The sequence below is a fragment of the Manacus candei genome, unplaced genomic scaffold (genome assembly GCF_025592945.1).
Source record: "Manacus candei isolate 608988 ecotype Guabito, Panama unplaced genomic scaffold, ASM2559294v1 h1tg000023l, whole genome shotgun sequence".
NCBI classification, from domain to species: domain Eukaryota; kingdom Metazoa; phylum Chordata; class Aves; order Passeriformes; family Pipridae; genus Manacus; species Manacus candei.
Window position 1 is genome coordinate 18,892,019 of NW_026138071.1, and position 15,210 is coordinate 18,907,228.

The 15,210-nt window shown below is 41.1% G+C and overlaps 1 protein-coding gene and 1 long non-coding RNA gene across 5 annotated transcripts in view; one reads left to right on the top strand and one right to left on the bottom strand.

Moving 5' to 3' along the window:
- Positions 1-1,336: 1,336 nt before the first annotated feature.
- Positions 1,337-4,452, bottom strand: LOC127470968 (uncharacterized). Of its 2 annotated transcripts, XR_007904476.1 has the most exons (4): positions 4,365-4,452; positions 3,321-3,486; positions 3,048-3,232; positions 1,341-1,443 (listed from the first exon to the last, which is right to left on the bottom strand). It is a non-coding gene; the product is annotated as an uncharacterized LOC127470968 (long non-coding RNA). The 2 variants fall into 2 exon arrangements; XR_007904477.1 differs by lacking the exon at positions 4,365-4,452 and having other exon boundaries at positions 1,337-1,443; positions 3,081-3,232; positions 3,321-3,781.
- The window catches only part of ALS2 (alsin Rho guanine nucleotide exchange factor ALS2), a 223,082-nt gene continuing 212,264 nt past the window's right edge, over positions 4,393-15,210 (top strand). For 2 of the 3 annotated variants that reach the window (XR_007904470.1, XM_051787051.1), the window contains exon 1: positions 5,127-5,264. The gene's annotated coding sequence lies outside the window, so the exon portion shown is untranslated. Of the gene's footprint in view, positions 4,501-5,125; positions 5,265-15,210 lie in introns of those variants that run through there. The other variant, XM_051787047.1, reaches the window with a different exon arrangement.

Here is a 15,210-nt window from a genome sequence, read left to right on the forward strand (position 1 = left end):
TTGATTTAGGTTTCCATTAAGAAGGCCTGTTACGCTATTTCCAATGTTTTAATATGTGCTGTGCAGCCTCCCAGTTCCTGTGTTCCTAGGTGCTGGTAGGAATGAGCTCTGGAAGCATACTGTGGAGTCTGCACCCGTGGATCATGTGAAGGTAATCATAATTACAGGTGGGCAGGAAATCTTGTTGGGCTTCTTTCTGTAATGGAAATGGATGCTGTGAACTCTAAAATAGTTAAAGAATACAGATGTATGTGAATTGCTGATGGAATTCGGGGAAATATTGAAAAACTGGTTAAATAGCAGAAGAGCTGCATTGTGTCTTGGAGCTGGAACTGAAGGCAGCTTAACTAACTCCTGAGGGACTGATGCTGCTCTGCAATGGTAACTACATGGATAGAACTCCTGACTGCACAAGTATTTTTGTACAGGCTGCCACGAGGTGTAAAGATGTGTTATTAGTAAATTACTGAGGAAAGAAAGTTAGCTTTTATTATTAGCTACATACCTGATTAAAAGCTGTGCTTGTGTTTTGACTTCCTCTAGAGCTGGTCTAGCATCTTCCTCTTCATTTTCTCCTCAGCCTTATGTCTTGTCTTTTCTCAGTTTTTTCTTCATATTCCAGGTGTTCTATTGCCATGTCTCTCAGGTGCTGGCATTCCTCCTCTAACTACATTGCTCCTTCTTTCTGCATTTTTGTGCCTCTTAGAAACACCACAAGCAACTCTTAGCTGCTTACATACTCTCTATTTTTTCATCAGTTTCAGATAAAAATAAAATACTGTTATAGTATTGACATTTCAAGTATTTACTATTGTTTCACATGACTTTTTCTTAAATTGTAATTGGATTTTTTTAAGATCTGCTTGGCACCTAGGTTATCAAGAAGTTTCAAGTTTCTCTGCAACTATTTGTTGGAAATAGAATATCTTTTTTTAACTGTGTGGATACTGGGAGTTGGGTTTTCGGAGGAGAAAGCATCACGAAATGAAGAGATGTAGCACAAACATTGTTATTGCTAGCATCTTCATGGTTGCATCATAGCTAGGCTGTGGAATTTCTCTTTTTTTCAGGCTGCAGGGACTGTGGCAGAGAGGACTATTGTTACCATACCTGTTTAACTGAGGAGCAGCTGAGGTACTGTAAGTGTGGGACTTAGTGTCACGTGACTCTCAAGGCAGACACACGCAGGCTGTCTATGTCTTTACCAGAAATCATCCATTCTGAAGAATTATCTGCAACTAAAGTAAGCATTAGCCTTTCTACAGACCATCTGCTGCTCCATGTTCCTCTAACTGTTGCTTCTTCTGGAACTGCAGAAGCTTCCTGTGATAATCCTGCTGCTGCCAAATACGTTCTTGTGCTGTTTTCTCTAATTATGACTTCTTTGCTGCCACCTCCTCCTCATGGCACCTCCACTCTTCTTCTAGTTTCTGTTTCTGTAAACTAAAACGTAAATGATTATTAATTGCTATAGCAACGTTGGGTTTGCTGAGCATTCTTGCCAGAAGAGCAGATGCTGACCCAAGGAGCTAAGCAGATTGCCAAAGTGAAGGGGAGAGAACTGAGAATCAAGAGAGAATGGGTGCTGCTTAGTGATATTTAGCATATGTCTGGTTGGTTCTGCAAATAAATATTAAAGAAAAATATTGTCTACTTTCATGCTATCTGTAAGGGGGCTAAAGCCTGAATTATATCTTTCACATATATGCCTTTGAGAAGGACATAAGAAATACGGATACAGGTACCTGGCTTACATGAAACAGAGATGTGGAGGCAAGGGATAGAGGAGAGCAGTGGAACAGATAGGAAAGTTCAGAGAGTAGGAGCTGGAAGAAAAAATTGGAATGCATATTTGTGTAACAAGAACTCAAACCCCGAATGAGAAGCCAGGCTATACAACAAACAAGGAGGTAGTGGAATGCCTTGGCTGAGATTTGGGTGTAAACAGAATGGCAGTAAAATGGGCTATTTTTGCAAGAGGGTTCCACTGAGAGTAAAGAGAGTAAAAGAAAAGGAGGTTCATGAAGCAAAGGAATATTCTCCCTATTTTGTGAATAGGAAGTTAAGAAAAAAAATCAAAAAAAAAAGGTCATCTGCTTCGCTGAATGATGTTCAGGATGTTTTCCAAGCATCTTGGTGTTCTCAGTCCAGCAGTTGGACTTAAATACCTATTTGCTTTTCCTGAAAGAAAGTTAAGCAGGGCATGGCATTAATTTCGAAAAATGTTTTATAAGTCATATTTGTCATGTCTTTTCAACCATCTCTTAAAACATGCTACTTCTACTAATCAGGTTCCTAGGGATGCCTGTTTTCCTGGGTGTGTTCCAGCGTGTTCAGCCATTTTTAGGTAGGCTGCAGCTCCTCGAGACCACCCGAGGAGGTCGCTGTTCTCCCCGGGAAATGCCGCTCCAATGAAAAATTATCACATGGAAGCGAAGCAATGAGATGGTGTCAAATTATTGTTTTGTGTAAGCAGAGCATTTCAAAGGATGAATAGAAATGTGATAATTATATTGCACCAGAGCTTTATGGTTTCTGGTGCAATATACTTACAGGTTTCCCGGAGCTTTGCCTCAAGTATTTGGTGGGAGGGTTTTTTGTGGGGTTTGTTTTGGGTTTTTTTTCCCCCTAAAGCTATATCAGCAGTAGTAAAGAGCAAAAGTGCTATTAATGCCTTTTTTTTTTTTTTTTGTATTATCAAATGCTTGTACAGTTAACGGATAATCTCCATTGTTATGAGATCTTTATAACCATGTAGTTATAACCATGCTGAGGTTTTTGTCAGGGGAGATGCTCAGTAAGGGATTTAGTGCTTTATGAAAAGTGGGGAATATCATCTTCGTGAACTCACTGTAAGCTAGGTACAATTGGTTGAAAACCTGAATTTGTTTAATGACTTTGAATCACTGTTGATACTGATTTTTTTCATATTGAGAGACACTTGGAAAAATCAGAATTTAGATGAAAGTATTAGAAAAAATGAAGTTAAGTTAGTAGACATACACACAATACTAAACTTAGGAAAAATCTAGTATGCTGCTATGCACCTATTTCAGATTAAAAGATCTGTGATGTTATACTTTAGTTTAGAATTTGCCTGGCAGTGCTGGATCAGTTTGCTGGCTCCTTCACACGCTGTCTTGTTAGTCTTCTGTTATATTAGAAGATGTTTTGTTGTTATCTATGTTTCTTCATGCTGGAACATTGATAGGTTTGGATGCATGTGCATGGCCTGCAAAAGAAAAGCAAAGACTACAATAGTTCTGTCATGATTCCATTCAAATATTTCCTTCTCAAATGAGAACATTATCTTCACTAACCACATCTCTTCCATCTCCTCTGTTGTTCCTTTTCCAGATCTGCCTTCACTTTTTCCATTTGTTCCTACTTCTCTTTCCTTTTCCGTTTCTGCTCTTGTTCTTCTTCCTCCTCTTCACTTCTAATGTCACCTTTCTGCCTTTTCTGTTCTCTTTCCTGTGCAGATTTCTCATTTTGGCATTTTTCAGGAGGAATCAGAATGGGAATATAATTAATAATGAACTTAAATTTGACATTCAGTGAATGATTATTATTAACTGAGATTTAACATTTTTGAAACATGTATGCTTTACGTACTTAATAAATTTTGTGGGGCTTTTCCTCTTGCTGTAGCCAACGGTGCCTGTTTTTTCTATATAACATGTTTTACTATTTTTTCTTCCACTAGATACTTGCCTTTGTGATACTTGATTACTCTTACATTGATTTCCTAGTATTTAGTGTCCAAATATGTTGCTTCTTAAGCTGTATTCTTGAACCTCTGCCAAGTTTGTGTTTTTCCCTGTATTCTTTCTAAATGTTTTTAAAGCTGTAACAGGTGAGTGGGCAGACACAGGGGTTTCAGTCACAGAAAACAGGATGCTGAGGAAACAGGTATGGTCTAAAAAATCATAAAACTCTGGTAGCTGAACGGTCAGCTACAGAATAGTCACGGAGGTGAAACGGGAAGGCTTCGGACAGACCGTATTTCTCCAGTTGTAAGCCAGGACTGAGGGAAATGCCATATCTGCCTGCGTGGATGATACGCAGATAAATAAAAAAACAATACAAAGCCTGTTGCTAATGAGGGTGAATGAGTGTGGGGGTGACTTGAGATTGGCTGCACCTGTGCCTGGGGTGAAAAGCTACACCTGTGCTTGGGGTGAAAAAGCAGCTGGGGCTGCTGGAGAGCTCAGTGTGGCGTGGGGCAGCCCTGGGGCAGGTCCTGTGCGGAGTAGTGCCGCCCTGGGAGGCTGTGGGGTCAGCCCCGGCCCGGGAGAGAGCCCCTCTGAGGGGGAGCCTCGGGACAGGGTGTGCTGTGAGGGAGCTGAGGGCTGGGGAGGTACCTGCGAAGCGAAGGAGCCCGGCTCTCCCTCCGTGCTGGGCAAGGCGCCCTGAGGGGGCACCAGCCGTGCTGTGGCGGTGGAGGCCGGCGGTGGAGCTGCCCTGCTGCGGTGGCCGTAGCCAGAAAGGACACACTGGGTAAGTCCTTGCTGTCTTTTATATCCTCACTGCATGGGAGTTTCTTCAGCATATGCCCCTGCCCACACCGGCAAGCCGCGTTCCTCCTGTCCAGGCTCCCTGCTCCCGCCCGCTGCCGTGTGGGACGTGCTGGCTGCGGTGGCTGTGGGCGGCAATTGGCCTGAGCCGGGGAGGGCTGGAATGCCATGGATACTGTGGCGATTGTTCCTTCAGAGTACAAATGTTTCTGTCTAGAGGTAAATCTGGTCTTTCTGTCAATGTGTTTATGTTTATGTTATATTTTGGTGGTGCGGGAAAGTGTCAGAACAAACTATAAATAGAATCGAAGTGCTGTGTTTCATGTAAATCTCACTCTAGGTACAGAAATTTTCTCTATGGTGTAACTTAAAATCAAAACTCATATTCTTGGTCTTTCTGCCCCTCTTCTGTTTCCCGCTCCCCTTAAATTAATCGAAGATACCAAGAATCTTACTTTGAATCTTCATTTGTTATGGTCAGAAAAGGTGCATCAAATGTGTCGTCAGGACTGTAGTGAACTTCAGACAGAAAAACTGGGGGGGAAATATTAAGACTTTGGTGCAGGCAACTGTTAACATATTGCAGATGATCTTGTCCTAATCAACAGTGCTGCTGCCTTGACCACTCTCCTGAAGGCTGATGCTCTTGGCTGGCTGGATTAAATGCTCACAATTAACTTGACCTCTGTGTGGATGAACGGTGGAAGGCCATGATATCCAGCAGAGAGAAGATGTGATGTGATACAGGTGAGTTATGAGCTTCCTGCTGCCTCTGACCTGCTGGTTAACTTTGTGCAAACTTTCTCTGTCTCTGACAGTCTGCTGCCTGCAGTGCAAGGCCCAACAAAATCCAGCTTTCGGTTTCCAGGTATGACCCTAATGCAAGCAGACATGCCTAAGTAACCTCAAACCACATTTATTGTAAGTGCATGCTCTAGTACACATACTTGGGATTTTCCACTTAACAGGTGAGGTCTAGAAAGGGAAAAAAAAAATCTAGCTGCTGTGTCTGCTTGTTAATACAATTTGTAATCCTTGGCTTTTGATACAAAATAAAAGGAAAAAAAAACCCTTTCACTTACTGTAAATGTAGTTAAAATAATTTTGACTGTTAGTGATGCTTGATCTATCTTGTTTTAGGCTTAATAATAAAGAAATTAGTTTTAATAACAGATATTACCACTCAAAAAAGTTACAAAATAATTGCTAAATACAAGAATTTTCCATGGTCTTCTACCTTGAAAGCAACTACCAAGAAAAAGCACAGAAATCAAGTTGGCTGGACTCTCCCCTTCAATCTCTTTTGAAGAAATTGTCTATGACATATTAATCCTTCATCTCCTTGTTATCTCTGCCACTGAGATAACTAAAGGTGCATACAGTAATCTTCAGCAAGATACAGAGATCTGTTTCTTGTTAGTTAACCTTACTGTAAGTACTTATGATATATGGTCATAGGGGGGTATCGATCCATCTCCTTGCAAGCAGCAAATGCCAAAATGTTGTGCTGATTTGTTAGTTACATCACAAGACTTTTTGATATGAAATATTCATGTCTCTTCAGGATTTGCACACTAGGACTTTACCACAACTGCTGCAGTCCACTGTTGTACAAGCACTCCAAATGAAATGTATTCCTATGCTAGTGGATCTAAAATTTCTGCATGAAAATTTACCTGAGACATTAAGAGAACTTAAAGATGCTCTGTGTTCTCTCTGGTGGTGAATTACTGAGGAAAAGATAAAAAAACCTATTTTCTTCTATAAATCACAGTTTAGGATTTATGCTACAGGCTAAACCCACGTCTACTAATTTGTGTAAAGAACTGCTGTTTGCTCTTTGCGGGTTGTTGGGTTTTGTTTTGGCTGTTATTTATAAAACTACTTCTGCAGTTCTTTCTAATACCAGGGGGCACTGTGCACTGAGACCCTCCTGTTTCACTTCACCCTAAAACAAGTTGTTGGACCAGTGAGGGAGAATAGATGGCATTTCAGAACATACTTTGAGACAGAGCTTGTCCTCTGCTACTCCAGCTGTACTTTTTCAGTGCTGCTGGTCCTAGGGAGAGGTTATAAGGAGGAATGGTGTTCTACCATTAATCAGTAGTGTCTGGTCTTACATGTAGACATACATTACTTAACAGGTGACTGTATACAATTTCTGCAAATGAGTGATTGTTTTGCTACCTTAACTTTATCCTGATGGTACAAAGCAGATGGAATCTGTACCACAAGCCAGACAGCACTTAGTTTGTTGCAATCAGTGTCTGAACCGTGACTGAAAGCAGTCTGTAACAGAAATATTTAGTCAGACATTACAGCGAAAGGAAGCAGGAAATTTTGCTGCCATAGAACTTAGAAGATCAGAGCTGCTGCCAGCTGGGGTTTTTTTCCCTGCTCTTTGTTTGTTGGGAAGTCTCTTAGCTTGCATACTGCTTTCAGAGTTACTTGTTTTTATGCACATTTCTCCTGCATATTAACAAGCAAAATTTAGACTTGATTCCACTTAAAAAAAAAAAAAGCTTCAGAAGGTGCAGAAAAACTTGAGGTTTGGTTTCACTCCTGCCTTAAACCTCTCAACCTGTTTTGCACAACTGTAAGCCCTGAAGCTCTTCAGAATAATTTGTCAGTACCACGTAATTAACAACTGTGTAATTGTAATGACTCTAGCAGGTGGCTGCTACTCTCTTTTTGAACATCACTTTTCTCCTCATTACTGAGGAAAGCAAATCCCATTCTCTCTTTTGATGCAAAGAAGATCTAAAGACTTATTTGCAGGTGTTTTGCATATTTAAAAATGGTGAATATTTTAATAATTAGCTTCATTTATGTAATACATATCCAAAGATCTTGAAATATTTTAGAAACTCATAGTGTGATTTTATTTTTAGTTTAGGAGTGATGTGAATACATCACTTCCAGTGACTTCAGCAGCAGCAAAAGCTCAGTTCTTCTGAAGATTGGGCTACAAATACTGACATTTCACATTTTAATTAATAAGTTCTGTATTAATCTTCTATGATGTCCTGTTTGGTTTGTATTTCCTGAATATGGCTGTAAGAGACATATTCGTAAATCAATAGCATAATTAAAAGAAAAGTGAAAGGCTTTATTTTGCTTAACCAGAGATGGCTCTGGGGAGACCTTACAGCAGCCTGCCAGTACCTAAAGGGGCCTACAAGAGAGCTGGAAAGGGACTTTTTACAGGGCATGTAGGGACAGGGTAAGGGGGAATGGCTTTAAACTGAAAGAGGGTATGTTTAGGTTTGATATTGGGAAGAAATTCTTTGCTGTGAGGGTGGAGAGGTACTAAACCAGATTGCCGGAGAAGTTATGGATGCCTCATCCCTGGAAGTGTTCAGGGTCAGGCTGGAGACTCTGAGTAACCTGATCTCATGCAAGGGGTACCTGTCAATGGGGGGTTGGAACTAGATGATCTTTAAGGTCCCTTCCAAACCAAGCCATTCCAAGATTCTCGTCTTAGGATAAATTGGTTTAGAGCAGGCAGTTGATTCTGAGAGGTGTGCGCTGAATGTAGGGATTTTATATGAAGAGTCAGCATTCTCCTGGTGTGTAGATGTGGTGCTTACAGACACGGTTTAGTGGTGGACTTGCTAGTGTTAGGTTAATGGGTGCATTCAATGATCTTAAGGGTCTTTTCCAACCTAAAAAAATTCAATTTTTCTATAGTGCATTGCTCTTTTTGCCACAATACTGGACTGGGGGGAAAAAGAAGGCATATGCTTATTCTGAGCATGGAATGTCATACTTTTGGCTTAACACAAGTTCTGTACAAAACAGTTTACTGGAGTACAAAAAAAAAATTCTTAATCCTAATTGAATCTTACAGATTCTGCTTTGAGGTCATTTGGTATAAATTCCACTGAAGGCCTACTCCTTGGGCATCTACTATAAGTAAATGCTGAGGGGTTTGTCCAGGGCTATGGAGTTGTAGAGAATAATCTGTTAAGTGTGTGTCTTCTCCCTGTGTTTCCCCAGTCCCTGGTACTTATCATCAGGTCATCACTGTGCAGAAAAGTCACAAGCCTGACTTAACTGGCTGCTTAGGACTAATTAATGGTTGTCCTGTGTCATCCAAGTAGCACAAAGCCTGCCTATCCCATGAAGTTTTCAACGGTGTCACCACTTAGCTTTTTCCTGGTGTACATTTTATGTATAGCTCATTAGTTTTCCTCCAGAGTCTGTCTAGACTGGAGTGTGTGGTTATGTGTTTAACTTGCAAGAATTGATTTACACCTGACTGAGCAGTAACTTCTTGTAGCCTTTTATTTTTTTCCTCAGTCGTAGTTTGAGGAGATCTCATCACAGCGCCCCATAAAGCGATTAGATACCGTAGCAGTCAAATGTTTGAATTTGAGGGTTCTGACAGGGAATCCATCTCTGACTTTATAAATAGGAGGCAATGACTGTCCCTTCTCACTATGAATATATGCCTAGGGGCATTGATTGCTGAGAATTTCCACTCAGATGCTACACTGTGATAAACAGTAATGTGTCTAAGATGCCTGACTAAAATAGAAACAAAGGAAGTAAAAACAAGTCTGAGTCTTGTTTTCAGAAATGAACTTTACATACAAACAGCAGGTTTTTATATAGTAAACTTGTATCTTTTTAGTGAAATCTGCTGTATGGTCAAAGAAGGTTTCCAGTTGTGTAATACTGAACTCAGCTTTTCCATCCATTTGCTTCTTGTCTGGATGTATAAAAATGAAGATCAACTCTTGGTCAGGTTAGGCCACGGCTACACTGTAGCTCTGGTTCAGTGTCATTGGTCATAGTAAATAAGTAGTCAAACCATAGGATGAGAGAATAGCTCTAGTTCTGAATTTGGTGTTGGAAAAAGCCCCCAGAATTTGTGATTATGTTTAATTCTCCCACCCCACGAGAGATTTGGACCTTGGTATTGCAGTATCTTTTGGCTTCAGTTATGGATTTTTGATAGTCCCATCAAATGTAATTTTTCTCAATGTATAGTGTGGTGAAAAGAATGATTTACTATGTCTCCATAAGGGTTAAATAAGAAGAACTAGGGTTTATGTGCTCAAATTAGTTGGGCATGGAGGGGCAAAGCAAAAAAAAAAATCAAAAAATTTTCCAAAATTAGGTTTAAGGTTAAAGACTTACTAAAGGCAAAAGTGACAATAGCCAGGGTGGTGGTGGGATTTACCCCCCTTTTTGGTGTTTTAAGGTAATATTTTAGAATTGAAGATTTGAGGTTCAGGTATATTTCCAAATCTCTGAACCAGTATTGAGCCTTTAAATGATATGATAGGTAAAAGGTCTCCTGAAATATTATATCAGGCAGCAGTAGTAAAGGGGTTTGTTTTTTATTTAAAATCCAAGTTTGCAGGTGGCCTATGAGCCAGACTAAAGCTGCTGAATCAACATTGGTGATGTCAATTATCAGAACTCAACTATTGGGTAAATTAAGATTGAAAAGGCAAAGGGGTCTATAAACAGCAATCTGCCTCTTCCTGTCAAAGCCCCAGGAGCCAGTTTTCCTGCCAACATCAGCTGAAAGTGTGAGAGATTAAACTGTAGAAGCAAGCGATTCTTTAGCAGTAGAAGATTGTCTTCTCAATCTATATTTAAGGACAGCACTTGGGAAACACCTACTGAAAGAATGAACATGAATTCTGGAGAGGAAGGAGCAGGGTTTTCCCTGAAAGAAGTAAGCCATTCTGCTAGGGGGATTCAGTGCTTTTCCCTGCAGAGCTGGGCTGTGGCACAGGATGTCGAGGCACCAGCAGAGAGAGCCGTTGTTTCAAGGATGTGTGGAAAGCTGTACAGACGGTACAACTTGCTGGCAGGGCATGAACTTGAAGTGTGTTACTGTAAAAGCTCACACAGATTTTTAAAGAGATAAAAGAACTCTTGTAGAGAAGGATCTTTCTAAAGACCCTCCCTCCTCTCCCCACAGTGTCTGGACAAAGTTGCACAAGGATCACTTAGCAGTTAAAGGCTTAAATGCATGCCTCTGCTCTTTTATACTACCTGCAATGTATAGGCTTTAATGGCTTACCTGTGATATGTGCAGAGCTTGTCTCAAATGAACTTATGCAGTGGGGGGCAATCTCGTGGGATGTTGATCAGGAGAGGGAAGAGAAAGATATGAATTGCAATTAAATATGTAGTTATGAGTATCAGAACTGATGTTACATTTAATTTGATCCCCACGACATTTGACAACATGAAGTGTTCTTCCCTCAGTTGTCAGTTGCTGTTGAGACTTACATAATTTGCAACAGTGCTAACAATGTTGTGTCCTTAGCATGAGGGAGTTGCTCTCATCCAGCTCTGAGCTTCCTTCTGAGGGTGTGCACCACTCCTGTTTTGGCATAAGACTGATACTGCAAGCCCAAGGAAGAACACAGCATTCCCAGCTGTTCTGTTACCTGTGACCATTTGCAAAGCTGAAATGGGTCTATTTACTTTTGTTGAGGTGTGTGTAGTTGCTTGGCAGCTTCTTGGCCCATGAGCAAAACCCTGTAAAATTCGGAGCTTGAACAAATCTCAGTGGAAGGCTTGACTGAAGCTGCAACTTCTCACCTTGCTGCATGCTGGAAGCTTCCTGAATTCCTGATGTTGTGTTCTTAGTTGGCAGAGGATCTCTTACCTTGCCAAGCCTTTCTAGTGTGGGGGTGATGAAATCTGAAACCGGGCAAGTTTAGCGTGGTTCTGAATTTCATCACAAATCACATCTCACACTTCTCATTTCTTGCCTGGGGGAGAAAAACTCCAGTATCTTTCTGTCTCCAGAGTGGAGGCAACGCCTGCATAATTCCTCCATGCTGGCTGATTGTATTGACTTAATGGTAATTGAGGAAAGAATCAGATATCAGCTTGTGTGTGATACTGGCATGTAGAGCCCTGTGCAACCAAAGGCTGGCCCTGATGAGACAGCAAGAAGGAAGCAGTGATGGCAGCATGAAAAACAGAGTTTTGCTGACATATCTTACAATTGTCACTAAAGGCTGAAGTGCAGGTGGAAGAGCAAGGAAACTACCTGTTGCTAAACAGAGTTCCTTCTTTAAGTCTGGCATACTGACTTCAGGAGAACAACTTCAGAAGCTCTGAAGCCTTGCATGAATTGTCACTAATATTTTAGCAGGCTTATTTCTTATTATTTTATATTATCATAAGTGACTTTGCTGCAGAGCTGACCAGCTGCAGAAAGCATCAGAAACAATCAGGATTTTTTTACATTTGCGTGTATACTTGCAGCTCTTTCTGGTCTTAGGGGCCGTGTTATTTCTGCTGCCTTGCTGTCCCCATCTCCCTTGCTAGAAAAACGCAGTTCAAGTCTTTTTACAGCATTTACCAGCCCACACTGCTGCTTCTGTGGTCTCATATGGTCGTCCACTGTGCCTTCACATGGTGCAGAGTAAACTGTGGTACTGGTAGGCATGACTCCAACACAGACTGTAAATCTGCTGTAAGGTACTGGGGGTATGTACCTTAACTAACATCTTGCTTTTTCTTCTCCCTGGCAGCTGCACTGATTTCAAGAGAACTAGTACTGTGAAAATTTCTGTTCTCAGCTGGCAAATGTGTAGTTGGGAGGGGAAAGTCTTCAGTTGTCTTACACCGTTTCTGCAACAGTGAATAGTGGGAAACAGTCATGGAATTACAATGAGAGACTTCTCTTAAGTTATCTCAGATCAGTGGATTTCTGAAGGATCCCACAAAACCAGGATAGCCTATAATGAAAACTGTTTATTTACATTACTGAGATCCTGCAATATTTTTGGTATGTTGGGGGTGCCCCTTATCTTTCTCACCTCTTTTTCCATCCTTTAAATGCTTTTCACCTTTGTATGACCTTAATGATTTGAGATTTCAAATCTTCAGCAACTTCAGGTCCTTACCACAGTATCTGCACTGCAGGAAGTAATACTTTGCCTTGAAAGATTTAGGGACTTTTTTGGAAGGTTGTTGTAAGGAGAAGAAAAGGAAAAAAAACTAATGTAAAAATGAGTTCTGTGGAAACAGCTCTAGAGGGAGTTTTCAGGGCTGGGCTGTACAGTCGTTATGGGCTTACTAACAAGAAATTCTGTATGTGTGGAGTTCAGAAAAGAGAAATCAACTATGAGATGAAACCCATGCTGTGTGAAAAGGTGTGCTTTAGGAACTTCCCTGGTGTGAGCAATGGGTAGCCAGGAGAGTTAAGAGCTTTAGCTAACAAATGCTGGAGAATAACAGATAAGAGAATGAAACTCCCTCACTAATGCACTGGACTGTTTTCTTTAGTGTTCAAAACAGCAGGAGAGAACTGGTATTGCTCGGTGTTAGCAGTTCTGCCCTGATACACACATGAAGGTTTTGTACATGTAAAGTACAAAAGGGAAGGTGTGACTCTCTTCCATCAGTTTCCTTTGGTGAACTTCTCTCTAATCTGTTCCTTCTCTCTTCTCTTGCACTTCCATGTGCCTGAAGCTGGGCCTGAGTTACCAAATGCTGCATCAGTGCCAGCGTGGCTTTCTGTACATGATCTGATGGGGGGAAGAGACTGAGCCTGCAGTGACCAAGCATCAGCAACTGAAAGCAAGATGTTTGTTTTACCCCACATCTTCACTTAAAGCAGTTGTACGGCAAGGCTGAGGGGAACCTCAGTGTCACATGAAGGTCACTGTTGCATAACTTTAAGCATCTGAGCAGCGTTTCCTCGTCATCTGTATGCTGTTGAGCTTCTGATAAGTCCTTTGCTTGGGATAGTAATCACAGCAGTAAAAGCTGCTGAAGAGAAAATCGATCTGGCAACAAAAGCTCTGAAAAACAGGTAATTGATCCTCTGCAGAAAGACACTTGGTAACAACAAAGGCACGTGAACTCGATTAAGATTCTGGTCTGAGCACCAAAATTAGTTGGGCACAGGAGAGTAGCTAAAGAGTTGATTAAGCTTTTCTTGTAATGTAGTTCTTACGAAGAAGTGGCTTTCATTGATATTATTGCATGACAGACCCTTCATACTCAGTTATTGGTGGTATCTGTGTGTTGATCTATTTAAGCAATGGGGAATTAATTTCTGTGTGATATTTAAACATGGCAACAAAGCTGTTGTAAGACCCTAGTCCTTGAAAACATGCAAAGTATGATAATATGGTGACTAGCTTTATAGACTGTTTTATAAGAGCTGGAGGACGAAACTTGCTTTGGGGTGACTGGTCTGTTCACAAAAGTCAAGGTACAACTAGCCCTTTATAAAAAAAAAATCTGAATTTCAGCTTTTGAGCTGCATCTGTAAAAATGGTAGTGTGCCTTTTCCTCAGAAATTGCTGAACTGATAAAATCATGGGAAAAGAAAAGGGAGGGGTAAACTTGCTTTGAATCAAGTCTTGAGGAATTAAATTGAGCATTAAAATAGATTTGTACCATCAGTCTCCTTAGACATGAACATTGCTAGGCTTAATGAGAAAGTACTGAAGCAGAATGACAGTTTCTTATTAACTCAACAAGGCTTGTCTAGCTATTTCCATGGTGCTTTCGCTTGCTCATTAATGACCCTCTGCACTATAAAAAGAACAACCCAAACACTCTAAGCCCCTGGGAAGACCTTTTTATATGGTCTATCAGATGTTAAATGGCCTGCTAGCAGTGAAGAAACAACCCTGTGAAATGCTGATCAGTGATTTTTGTCTTGTTCTGGAGCCTAGACAAAAACCTATAATTGATTAAATTGTCTACTGGAAGATAACAAATGCAGGTGACACACTAAGCCAGAGTCACTGATGTCTGCACTTCATCCAACCAAATCCAAGTTGACTTCAAAGTAGTGGAGTCACAGCTGTAAGTAGCTGAGGAAAGATAAAGCTGTCAAGCTTACCATGAACACCACTATAAATGAGTGAACCGCCTAGAAGGAAAATATTTGTCATTGACCCATCATTCTAAAAAAGCAGAAAGTGTGGCAAGAAGGAAGCTAAAATAGCATTGTTGTAGGTGATTGTTTCCTTCACCTGCTGGCTGGGTACCTCAAGGAGTTCATGTGTCAGAATCTGAGCAGCTTCTTGCATTTAGAGCTAGCAAGCAAATGCTGGCCAGGTCTGCTTTGTTAGCCTAAACCTCACCTCTGCAGTCACTTGCCTGCAGCTCCACAGAATTCCAAATAATTCCTTGGAGTGCCCAGCTGTGGGTAGCCAGGTTCCCTGAAACAGGACCGCTTGCTGTGGTGGAGAAGTTGCTAAAGCAGGTTGTGAGCTCTTGGCAGTGAGTTAACTCCATGTCTAGCAGTGTTTCACTGAGCACAGGGGGCTCTACTCAGGCTCCTCTGTCAGTGGGGGAGATTGCTGTGGTTGGGGGGAGTGGCTCAAAGCAACTTGGGGCTCAGAGCTATGTGAGCTCAGTGCTGTGGAGCCTTCAAACACACACCATTTGCTGCTCTTGAGGGTTCACTAAGCTCTTAAAGCTTGGGAAACGGTTCTAGTTGTGTTAATGGTCTTCAAATATGGTCCTTGACTTTGTCTCAAACGAATCTGAGTCTAAACCAGTTTTTAATCTAAGTCTGAAACAGGTTCTAAAAGGAGGTTAACTTTGAAGTTTTGTGTTGGTTTGGTTCAGTTTTGAGTTTATCTGAATTGGAAACTGGTGAATATGAAGGGAGTTACTTCAGTATGCATCAGTGCAAGTCTGTTGAATCAAGCAGTATCTAGGTACCTATATAAAATCGAAATAA